This window comes from Bidens hawaiensis, unplaced genomic scaffold (genome assembly GCF_021521415.1).
Source record: "Bidens hawaiensis isolate Kalapana, Puna unplaced genomic scaffold, B.hawaiensis_p1.1 tig00019547_1, whole genome shotgun sequence".
NCBI classification, from domain to species: Eukaryota; Viridiplantae; Streptophyta; class Magnoliopsida; order Asterales; family Asteraceae; genus Bidens; species Bidens hawaiensis.
This window is the reverse complement of record NW_027492964.1, coordinates 132,876-145,596: the sequence shown is the minus strand read 5'-3', so window position 1 is coordinate 145,596 and position 12,721 is coordinate 132,876.

Here is a 12,721-nt window from a genome sequence, read left to right as displayed (position 1 = left end):
TCCCTTCCACACGCGTGGTTGTTCCCGCCGTGTAAGGGGATATGGCGCGGAAATCTTCAACGTTTTTCATATGTGGATGTTTTTATATGTAATTCTAAACAATGTAATGTATTTTGTACTAGACATTTCATGCGCAATGGAAAAACTTATTTGAATGTTTGCAATGACCCGTGCTTGATTATCAATTCCCACTCGCGCGCACCCGGCTGTTTCCGCCGTTTAGGGCCGGGTGTGACACTAGGTTTGTTTTTTTTTTAAATAAAAAACAAATTGGAAACAAGGAGCCAAACATCGAAGACATCTCAAGACTCCCAAGAACCAATAGAAGTTGTATTTACCATTCCTATCCTCATTAACCTAAACCCTTGAACCAAAAAGACCAAATCCCTACTCAAACAAAGCCAACCCATATTACCTTTTTATCTGTGCAACCCTTCACAAAGGTGGAGATTTGAAATTGTTACAAGTTTATTTTATCACAGGTAGCATTTTGACTAAGAGTGTTCACATACATACATCACAGGTATGATCAGATATAAAACCGAGTGTGAGTGAACATTGTGAGAACGTGACGTTTTGCATAAACGGAAGCTCATAAAAACAAATCTTCTTTTTTACACCACTACATATATTCTTATGATTTAAGGTTGGTTATTTTGTTCCCGTTTTCTAGGAATTCTTTTAGAGATGATTAAAGCTTGGTCCTAACTTGCTATTTTTAGAGAATATTTATAAGTAGCTTGCTTGAGGACAAGCAAGGTTCAAGTTTTATAAAAATTAATATGATTAAAACCTCTGATTAAAGTAAAATGACGATTCATTGTTAGAAACATTAGTGTCCACTGTCACACCCCCATCTAGGGCCTAGGAGTGCGACCCATAAGTTGGTATCGTGTTTGTAAATAGTTCATAGTTGCGTTATTTTGCAGAAGACTTTATAAAACTTTAAGGAACGAAAGTACAAATTATATATACAATAAAAAGACGGGAATTATAAAATACCCGTTTAAAGTTGTTAACAAAAGATTACTTGTTTATGTTTTACAAACCACCATGTTAAACTTACACAAAAAGAATCCAAGCCATCGGATATTAGTACTTCGCCAATTCCAAGCTCTAACTTTGTTCACCAGCAAAATGTAGCAAAATACGTCAGCAACGAATGCTGGTGAACATGCTGACGCAAAAATATTTCTTTTACTTTATTACCCCTCGAGACTATGCCTGCCTCGGCCCAACGTGGCTTAGGAATAACAAAGTCAAATAACACATTATAAATATGAGCATCTACGCTAGGTCACCTCAGCAAACACCGCAGCGTTCGACTTAGTTAAGTACCCGTAAATATACACATAAGGTCGTACTCCCTGCAGGAGAGCATCCTACGACCAAGAGTGGTGCGATCATGCCCATACATCGCATAGTACCACCTATGTATGGATCCAGACATACATATACCACAGCCTGAGGGCTAGGTTTATACCCTTATTTATAACGGTTTTAGGAACACATAGTTCCTTGTAAACAATTTCAAATAACATGTTTGACTCATTTTTTTAAGTAAGTAAAGGTTTAGGGGCGTATTCACCTTTTCTCTTTAGGATCGGCTTCACTCACCATCCAAGGGTCTTTCCCTTCTTTATCTCGCACCTATAGTATGAGTATAAATATTTGTTAGTCGGATACACGATCCGGCTTAAGACCTTTAGTCTTATTTTATATCTCAACCTCGATGAACCTTTAGTTCATTTTCTTTTACTTGAAAACCTTTAGTTTAAAAGTAAATTATAAACCTTTAGTTTATATTAAAAACCCGACGTTTCTTCTTCTCCAAGAAACGTAATCATTTTCTTTTACTATTTAAGAATACTCTTTATTCATTAAATAATATTTTCATAACAGAGAATATACACATATATATGTTATCACAATATTCAATAATCTTCTATTCATTTCATTGTTATGTTTTCTTTTCTTTTCTTTTATCGAGGTATCGAGTATAACCTCGACTTAAGGCTTAAGCCTTTAATATAATATTGAATTATATTGAATTCATCATTACGCCTAACCTTAATGGCGTATAGAAACCCTAGGGACTCGAGCATCACTCCAACGCCTCTTTAATCTTCTCAACATGCAAATCGAGGAACACCAAATCTTCAATACTTGTCGACACGCTTTACGAGATTCTTCGCCATTACAACAACACCTTTGCTCGTATGTGGGTGGAGGGTGGCACAAACTCCAAGGAAACATTGGTACACAATTGAAGGTTCGGGGTAAGCTTAACGATGTTTTATGGCACGCTTATCGAGGTAAGGCTAGAGAGAGATTAGTGAGATGTTGGAGCTGTTTTGGTGTGCAGAAAAGAGTTGCCCTTGGCTGCTATTTATAGACCAACAATTGGGTCCCATCGCGTAACGCGCCCGGCTCCAGAGCACCGCGACGTAGGGTTGATGACGCAGAGGTGTAGGCCTGCCACGTGTCGACACGTGGCAGACACCGCTCCACGTGGCAACACGTGGCAGCAGGCGTTGCCAAATGGGGACACGTGGCAGCACATAGTGCCACCGTGTGCCACGTGGCACACGTGTCACGTTGTGTCAGACTCCCCAACGCGTACCGTGATGGGAGTCTCTTCTGACCTGTCGCGTACCGCGATGAGTCAGGAAAATCAGATTTTACAATTTAGACCTTCAACTTTGGAATTTGGCAATTTTAGTCCCTAGACTTTGGAAAGTTGATACTTTGAACACGAAATTTTCACGTTGTTACATCCTCCCCACCTTGAAACAAATCTTGTCCTCGAGATTGTTTTACTCGAACAAGTGGGGGTATTTCTTTCTCATTTCCGATTCGAGTTCCCAAGTATATTCGGGCCCTCTACGCGAGTCCCATTTTACTTTCACTATTTTCAATGTTCTTTTCTTTAATTTCTTTGCTTTTTAATCTAAAATTTGATTTGGACGTTCTACAAATTTTAAGTTCTCATTTATTTCAACGTATTTTAATGGCATAGCCAACGATTCATCAGTCAAACACTTACGCAGATTCGAAACATGGAATACATCATGTATCCCTTGCATTTCCTCAGGCAGTCGCAAACAGTATGCAACAGTTCCGATTCGTTCGAGTACCTCAAAAGGTCCAACGAATCGAGGACTTAATTTTCCTTTCTTACCGAAGCGAACAACGCCTTTCTAAGGCGAGACTTTCAAAAGTACTTTGTCACCGACATTGAATTCTAGCGGCTTACGACGGACATCAGCATAACTCTTTTGGCGATCACGTGCCGTCTTAAGTCGTTCTCGGATTTGAATAACTTTGTCGGTAGTTTCTTGGACTATCTCGGGTCTAGATAAATGATTGTCTACAGTTTCAGACCAACACACGGGCGTTCTACACATTCGACCATACAACGCCTCAAATGGTGTGGTTTGAATACTTGCATGATAACTATTATTATACGAGAATTCCATTAGAGGTAAGCGGTCTTCCCAACTTCCTCCTAGATCGATCACACAAGCGCGGAGCATATCTTCCAACGTTTGAATCGTCCTTTCGCTTTGTTCGTCAGTTTGCGAATGATAGGCGGTGCTAAGGTTTAATTTCGTACGAGGGTTTGTTGGAAGCTTTTCTAAAAGTGAGACGTAAAACGGCTGTCTCGATCAGATATTATAGACAGCGGTACACCATGCAAAGCAACGATGGTGTACACATAAATACGCGCTAGTCTATCCATAGAATATGACTCATTGATGGGTATGAAGTGTGCGGACTTTGTTAAGCGATCCACAATCACCCAAATAGCATTGTGTTGTCGAGTCGTCTTCGGGAGTTTGGTAATGAAATCCATGGTAACCAACTCCCACTTCCATACGGGAAGTTCGGGTTGCTTTAGCAATCCTGAAGGCCTTTGGTGTTCAGCCTTGACTTTCAAACAAGTCAAACATTTCACAACATGCGAAGCGACATCCCTTTTCATCCCATTCCACCAATAGTTCGCTTTCAGATTGTGGTACATTTTATCACTTCCGGGATGCATCATATATTTAGACTTGTGAGCTTCGTTCAAGATTTTCTCACGCAAACCTCCAACGATAGACTTGGTACCCAAATCCTATTGCCGAGTCTAAGGATACCATCGTCACCCTTAACTAACGAGTCAATGGTGCCATTTCGTTTTTCGTCAGAGATTTGGTTTTCATTGATCGCTTGCGTTTGCGCGGATTTGATTTGCTCAAAGAGATCAATTTGAAGTTCTAGGCGCAAAGCTCGAACCCTTTTGGGTTTCTCATGCTCTTTACGACTTAAGGCATCAGCCAGGACGCTGGCCTTGCCTTCATGATAGACAATCTCACAATCATAGTCGTTAAGAGTCTCCATCCATCGCCGTTGGGTGAGTTTTTGTTTGAGTATATCAAACGCCTCTTGTTGCTTCGTTCCCCATTCATACTTGATGTTTTTACGAGTTAACGAGGTTAAGGGAACGGCGATTCGAGAGAAGTTTTCGATGAACCTACGGTAGTAGCCGGCCAAACCTAAGAAACTTTGGATCTCGGTTGGCGATTTCGGGATCTCCCACTTAGAGATAGCTTAAATCTTTGCGGGGTCCACTTGAATACCGTTGACATTGATGATATGTCCAAGAAATTGCACTTCGTGCAACCAGAACTCGCACTTCGAGAACTTGGCGTACAACTTCTCGGTTCTTAGAATTTCAAGTAATGTTCGAAGATGAATTTCATGATCGGCCTTTGACTTTGAATTAATAAGTATGTCGTCGATGAATACGATAACGAATTTATCCAAATAAGGCTTGCAAATACGGTTCATCATATCCATAAACGCGGCCGGAGCATTAGTAAGTCCAAACGGCATAACCGTGAACTCATAATGTCCATACCTTGTTCGAAAAGCAGTCTTTGGAATGTCTTCGGATTAGACTTTAAGTTGATGATAGCTAGAACGAAGATAGATTTTTGAAAAAAAGCTAGCACCTTGAAGTTGGTCAAAAAGATCATCAATACGAGGGAGTGGATATCGGTTTTTTATTGTAACTTTTTTCAACGCACGATAGTCGATACACATCCTCATGGAACCGTCTTTCTTCTTGACGAATAGAATTGGTGCTCCCCAAGGTGACGAACTTGGTCGAATGAAGCCTTTTTCAAGAAGTTCATCAAGTTGTTTCTTCAACTCCTTCATTTCGGTTGGCGCTAAGCGATACGGAGCTTTCGAGATCGGGGCAGTACCAGGAACAAGATCGATCCTAAACTCTACTTCACGATCGGGAGGAATACCAGGGAGTTCATCAGGAAAGATGTCAAAAAAGTTAGAAACGATAGGAACGTCTTTGATTTCTTTTGGCTTAGACTCTTCAGTGACGTAGGCCATGAATGCGAGGCATCCTTGATTTAAACATTTGTTAGCCCTAATCATGGAGATTATGCTAACTTGACCAGCGTCTTTGTCCCCTTCATTTCGAATCGTTCGTTTATCGGGGGCTTGAAGTTCAACAGTTTTGCTATTGCAGATGATACGGGCATGGTTATCGGATAACCAATCCATATCAAGTACAATATCAAAACCAGCCAGACTCATGGGTAACAAACAAATAGGTAATAAATAACCGGCTAAAAGGATTTTAACGATTTCACCGCCAGCAGTCTCGACGCTTAGAGTTTTATCTAATTTTGTTAATGATTCGTTTAATAGACTACATAAATTATAATCTATAAAACTCAAATTCGCACCCGAATAAAACAAAACTCTAGCATAGGTGTCGTTGACTAGAAACGTACCAGTGATGGTCTCTGGCACGTCAGCGGCCCTTTTTATGTCGAGTACGAAGACTCAAGCGTTTCCTTTCTTGTTTTGACCACTTCCACCCGCACCACCAGCAGCGGGCTTGTTCTTTGGGCACTCAAAACTTAAATGGCCCATTTCCTTGCAATTAAAGCAAGTCATTTTCTTCTTCCAACAGTTGGCGGCATCATGTCCCGTACGATTACAGGATTCACAGACTTTAGGAGACGGGGCGAAATTGCATCGGCCCTTGTGGTATCTTCTACATATCTTGCACTGCGTCGAGTTGTTTCGGGTTACGCCTTTGCTTCTAAAGTTGGAACCTCCTCCAGTCTTCCCTTGAGCAGCCGTTGTCGTTGGCGCCTTCTTGTCCTCTTCTTTATTGCGGACCATGCCGCCCATCAAATAACCAGCTAACTCCATTGCAGAGTCAGCGGTTTGAGGCAAATGAGACCTCACCATGTCGCGGATTTCCCGCGGCAATCCCCATATGTATCTTGTGACTTTGCTGGACTCAGGGTTAACTAGCTGGGGAACAAGGCGACAGTACTCAAGGAATTTAGTGTTATATTCCCGAATAATTGTCCCTACAACCTTGTGATTAAGGAATTTTGTTTGGATCTGGTCAGTTTCATGCATGGGACAAAACTTTCCCATCACCATGGCCTTGAATTCTTCCCATGTCAGGCCATACATTACATCTCTTCCCTTACTCATCAACAGCGCATTCTACCATTCATGCGCTTCACCCTTGAACATCAAAGCGGAATATTAGATCTTTTCCTCCTCAGAACACTTACTCGTGATAACAAGAGTTTCCATCTCCTCGATCCACCTCACGATTGTCATGGCTCCCTTGTCACCATGGAACTCTTTCGGTCCATAGTACTTAAAATCCTTGAACGTACACCCACTCACTTTTAACTTTTTAAACTTTTGCCTAACACCTTCGTCGGCATTAGACCCATGATCGCTCTCTTCATCACGGGATGGTTTAGGACGGGATCTTTCAGATTTTCGAGAGGGATGAACGGAAGGATTAGCAGTTCGAGAATGTTTAGATTGTCTAGATTGAGATCTAAACGCGGATTCTTCCCTAACAGCATCTTTAATCATCTTTTGAATTTTATTCATATATCTCTCGGGAATTTCTTCCTCTCGCTCGTTCTCGGGGCCTTTCCCCTTATCTTTCATTTCTTTCTCTTTACGAGCATTCTCGTTATTATTGTTACTTTGTTCAGACATCTTTTCATTTTATCTTTTTCAAGTTAGTCTTAAAATTTTAACGTTTCTTTCAAACACACTTTTTATTTATTATACATTGATATATATATATCACAAGGATATATATATTTCATAATACACACATATATATATATATATATCATTACAACGATATATATAACGTGTCCTATCATTACAAGAGAACGTTTCATAAATTCTTTATTTATGCGCATAACATACAAAAACTATTTTACATATAGCTTCACATCGTACTCCACCATCTTTAGTCATTCAAGAACTTCTTCACAACCTTAGTTAGTTTGTTGCACTTACGAAGGAGTGCTTCTCCAACTTTCTTCTTTTTCTTCTCTTTCTCATCTACCTTCTTCTTCCATTCGTCGGTCTCATCCAATGCACGATCCAAATGTTGCTCATATGACTGTGGGACTATGTTTGGGTATCCGTACTGCAGAGGTGGGTCGCGATAACCCAGTGTTACCATCTCATAATGGTTCCGCGGCTCAGGATACGGAACATAAGTCTGATCAGATGCAACGTAGAGGTGTGTCTTGGCGGCTTGATTCTGCTCGCGAATTTCATCGGCTTGTTCTTGAATTGAAGGAATTCTCCCTTGAAATGGCGGGAAGCTTGACGAAGCTTGGTTCCTTTGTTGCTCCAGATATTAAACATACGGATCGACGGAACCGTAGCTTGGATTTCTGGAAGTGAGTGATCCATTCATTGAGCTTGTCATCTCGTTAGAGTTCTCGGGATGCTCTTCTTCCATTTCTTCCTCGGACTCCTCCACAGGGTCCTCATCATCTTCTTCAGGATCTTCCTCTTCATCGAGATCCTTTTCTTCCTTGGGTTCTTCTTCCTCGGGTTCATCTTCATCTTCCTCCATTGGTTGTGTGGTTTCGTTCTCCATTGGAGGCATCTTGAAACTTTCGTAGGGAATTATTACCCTCATCTTGGGCTTTCGGGACGACCCTTCGATATTGTTGGGTTGCGAGTTAACTTCATTCATGGTAGAACTTCCAGTAAACCATCGGCATGGGTCAGAATGACATTGCATCCAATCGGAGGATGGGCTTCGTGGTTCTTCCTTTATGGGTCGGTTTGAAAGGAAAGTATAGGATGGGTGTGCATTTGGTAAATATCCAGTGGGATAGTTTTGTGGTTCTTGTGATGGTTGATACATCGGAATGGTTGGTGGGTGATAGCTGGAGTCTCTCGGTAGCTCAACACTTGGCTTTGGTGGACTATCGGGTAATGCTTACTTCAGGGGTAGTATAAGGGTTTGGACAAGTCTCGTTCCACGTCTTGATCAAATAACGCTTCATAATATCCATCGCTCATGTTATCCTAGGGGTAAGGTTTGGCTATACCGACTTCCTTAGCCTTGCAAACAAAATTCTCCATAAGAGCTTTGAATGACATCTATCAATTTTGGGTGGTTCAGAATGTAGAGAGGGATAGAAAGGTTACCAGCCTATCTTATCCTTAAAACAAATAATCAAACAATTTCCTATACTTGGATCGAAGCTTGGGTATTGTTTTATGATACTCAATTCGCTAAGATCGATGGCTCTGATACCAAACCTGTCACACCCCCATCTAGGGCCTAGGAGTGTGACCCATAAGTTGGTTATGTGTTTGTAAATAATTCAGAGTTGCGTTATTTTGCGGAAGACTTTATAAAACTTTAAGGATCGAAAGTGTAAATTATATATACAATAAAAAGACGGGAATTATAAAATACCCGTTTAAAGTTGTTAACAAAAGATTACTTGTTTATGTTTTACAAACCACCATGTTAAACTTATACAAAAAGAATCCGAGCCATCGGATATTAGTACTTCGTCAATTCCAAGCTCTAACTTTGTTCACCTGCAAAATGTAATAAAATACGTCAGCAACGAATGCTGGTGAACATGCTGACGCAAAAATATTTCTTTTACTTTATTATCCCTCGAGACTACGCCTGCCTCGGCCCAACGTGACTTAGGAATAACAAAGTCAAATAACACATTATAAATATGAGCCTCTACGCTAGGTCACCTCAGCAAGCACCACAGCGTTCGACTTAGTTAAGTACCCGTAAATATACACATAAGGTCGTACTCCCTGCAGGAGAGCATCCTACGACCAGGGGTGGTGCGATCATGCCCATACATCGCATAGTACCACCTATGTAAGGATCCAGACATATGTATACCACAGCCTGAGGGCTAGGTTTATACCCTTTATTTATAACGGTTTTAGGAACACATAGTTCCTTGTAAACAATTTCAAATAACATGTTTGACTCATTTTTTTAAGTAAGTAAAGGTTTGGGGGCGTATTCACCTTTTCTCTTTAGGATCGGCTTCACTCACCATCCAAGGGTCTTTCCCTTCTTTATCTCGCACCTATAGTACGAGTATAAATATTTGTTAGTCGGATACACGATCCGGCTTAAGACCTTTTGTCTTATTTTATATCTCAACATCGATGAACCTTTAGTTCATTTTCTTTTACTTGAAAACCTTTAGTTTAAAAGTAAATTATAAACCTTAGTTTATATTAAAAACCCGACGTTTCTTCTTCTCCAAGAAACGTAATCATTTTCTTTTATTATTTAAGAATACTCTTTATTCATTAAATAATATTTTCATAACAGAGAATATACACATATATACTTACACACATATATATGTTATCACAATATTCAATAATCTTTTATTCATTTCTTTGTTATGTTTTCTTTTCTTTTCTTTCATCGAGGTATCGACTATAACCTCGACTTAAGGCTTAAGCCTTTAATATAATATTGAATTCATCATTACGCCTTACCTTAATGGCGTATAGAAACCCTAGGGACTCGAGCAGCACTCCAACGCCGCTTTAATCTTCTCGACACGCAAATCGAGGAACACCAAAACTTCAATACTCGTCGACACGCTTTACGAGATTCTTCGCCATTACAACAACACCTTTGCTCGTATATGGGTGGAGGGTGGCATAAACTCCAAGGAAACGTTGGTACACAATTGAAGGTTCGGGGTACGCTTAACGATGTATTATGGCACGCTTATCGAGGTAAGGATAGAGAGAGAGTAGTGAGATGTTGGAGCTGTTTTGGTGTAAAGAAATAAGCTGCCCTTGGCCGCTATTTATAGACCAACAATTGGGTCCCATCGCGTACCGCGCCCGGCTCCAAAGCACCCCATCGCGTACCGCGATGTAGGGTTGATGAAGTAGAGGTGTAGGCCTACCACGTGTTAACACGTGGCAGTCACCGCTCCACGTGGCAACACGTGGCAGCAGGCGTTGCCATGTGGTGACACGTGACAGCACATAGTGCCACCGTGTGCCACGTGGCACACGTGTCACATTGTGTCAGACTCCCCATTGCGTACCGTGATGGGAGTCTCTTCTGACCTGTCACGTACCGCGATGTGTCTGGAAAATCAAATTTTACAATTTAGACCTTCAACTTTGGAATTTGGCAATTTTAGTCCCTAGACTTTGGAAAGTTGATACTTTGAACTCGAAATTTTCACGTTGTTACATCCACCGATCGATACTTGCTCTTACCAATACCATCCTACATATACGATAGGTGTACTTGCCTATTTTGTGTGTGTGTTTAGCTTTAGTAGGAATCACTTTTAATTTAAAACACGATCTTGTGCAAAAGTGTAACATCCCGAATTTTCAAATAATAATATTCTACATATTATTTCTTATAGTGGAAAAGTTACTTGAGTGAATAGATAAATAGTAAAATGGTAAAAAGGGAAAGATAAGGAGGTTAATTAAAGAAAATTAATCATGGACTAAAAAGGAAAGATGGGCCTTAGGTCCATGGGCTTAAGGGAGTATAAATACCCCTTAAACCCTATATCTTTCCATTTCCATCCATCTTATCCATTTTACACCATAAAAACACACACAAACCTCCCATAATCGGCCGCAAGAGAGGAAACGGGATCCAAGGCCAAGACCAAGCCGATTATTGCTAGATAGTGATTTCTCAAGATAGATACAGGATCATCATTGAACATCGAGCTAAACCGTAACCTTGAAACATCAAAATGTATGTTCCCTATGATTAAAGGTTACATTTTTATGAACCATTTGCCATGAAACTTGACCCTAGAGTAGATTGGACCTAGATACATCATAAAAATGTAAACTTGGAGATTAAAAGGAACCTAATGGTCTAATGATAGTATACGGCTCAAAGATGAACCCTAGATCTAGCCTAGAACGTTTTAAACCTATAAAGATCCAAGCTTTATGCCTAAAACGGGATAGATCTTGAAGCCATGATAGTAACGGGTGTAATCGGGTATGAATGATGATGATAAAGGGTTAAAGTTCATGATTTGGACATTGAAACAAGTAATCTGGGCAAGGCAGAATCTTAAGATAGAAAAATGGGTTGAACTGGGTGTTCTCGGCCACCTTATGGAGTTCTCGGCCAACCCGAGATCTCGGTTGCAAGGAGTTTTCAGCCAGAATGGGTTCTCGGTCAAAGCCCGAGTTCTTGGTCAAACCTTGTGGTTCTCGGCCATGTGGTTCTAGACCATGGTGATCTCGGTCAACCAAGGTTCTCGGCCAACCCAGTGTTCTCGGCCAAGAGTTCTCTGCCGAAGAGTTCTCGGCCAGTACCCAGTTTCTATTTGGGCCTGACCCTAGTTGGGCCTATGTGCTCTAATGGGCAGTTGGGCCTGGCCTAAGCCTATAACCCATCTAAAACTAAGCAAGCCCAAATTTAGAAAATGCAATGGTTAACTATAAAACCAATTAAATCAAGTAAACGGTTAATTAACAAAAAAATATATTTAACAGTTAGCCGTGCTCAATTAAAGAAGGGGATTACGATTAATGGCGAGCGCAACAGGATCTAGGTGAGTTTCTAGCCCCATTTCCTTGTTATGTTTTTAGGGCTGTGTGCATACTCTATATGATTGTTAATACACTTATCATAAGTGATAAATGTATGCCTTATGTGATATATGTGAATGGTATGAACGATTGCTTGTCGGTACGTGAATGATCTTCGGATATTGCACGTACTGCCAAGTTATAATTATGGATATGAGTGCTATGTATAATGAATGAATGATAGCTTGTCGGTACGTGAACGATATTCGGATATTGCACATACTGCCAAGTTATAATTATGGATATGAATGTTATGTATGAACTATGAATGATACGTATGTATGTTACGAATGAATGTAAGAGATAGAAAGGTAGAAAAGGGACTGGACCCTAATAATATCCAAGGTAGAAAAGGGGACCGAGCCCTTTAATAATCTCAAGGCAGAAAAGGGACTGGACCCTAATAATATCCAAGGCAGAAAAGGGAATGGACCCTAATAATATCCAAGGCAGAAAAGGGACCGAGCCCTTTAATAATCTCGAGGAAGAAAAAGCGACCGGACCCTAATAATATCCGAGGCAGAATAGAATAAAGTAAAGTAGAATTTGATTTATGAAAGTATGAATGGAAATATGTATGTATGTATGAAAAGTATGTTATGTTATTAACTAGAATCACTCAGCGTAGCTGACTTTTAGTATGCACGCAGGTGAGTAGAATGAGACAGCTCGCTTGAGGGGAACATGTGGCATTGAATAAGAGGCTGGACGTTTATGTTTAATTTTATGTTATTTGGAAAGACGAGATGTTGGT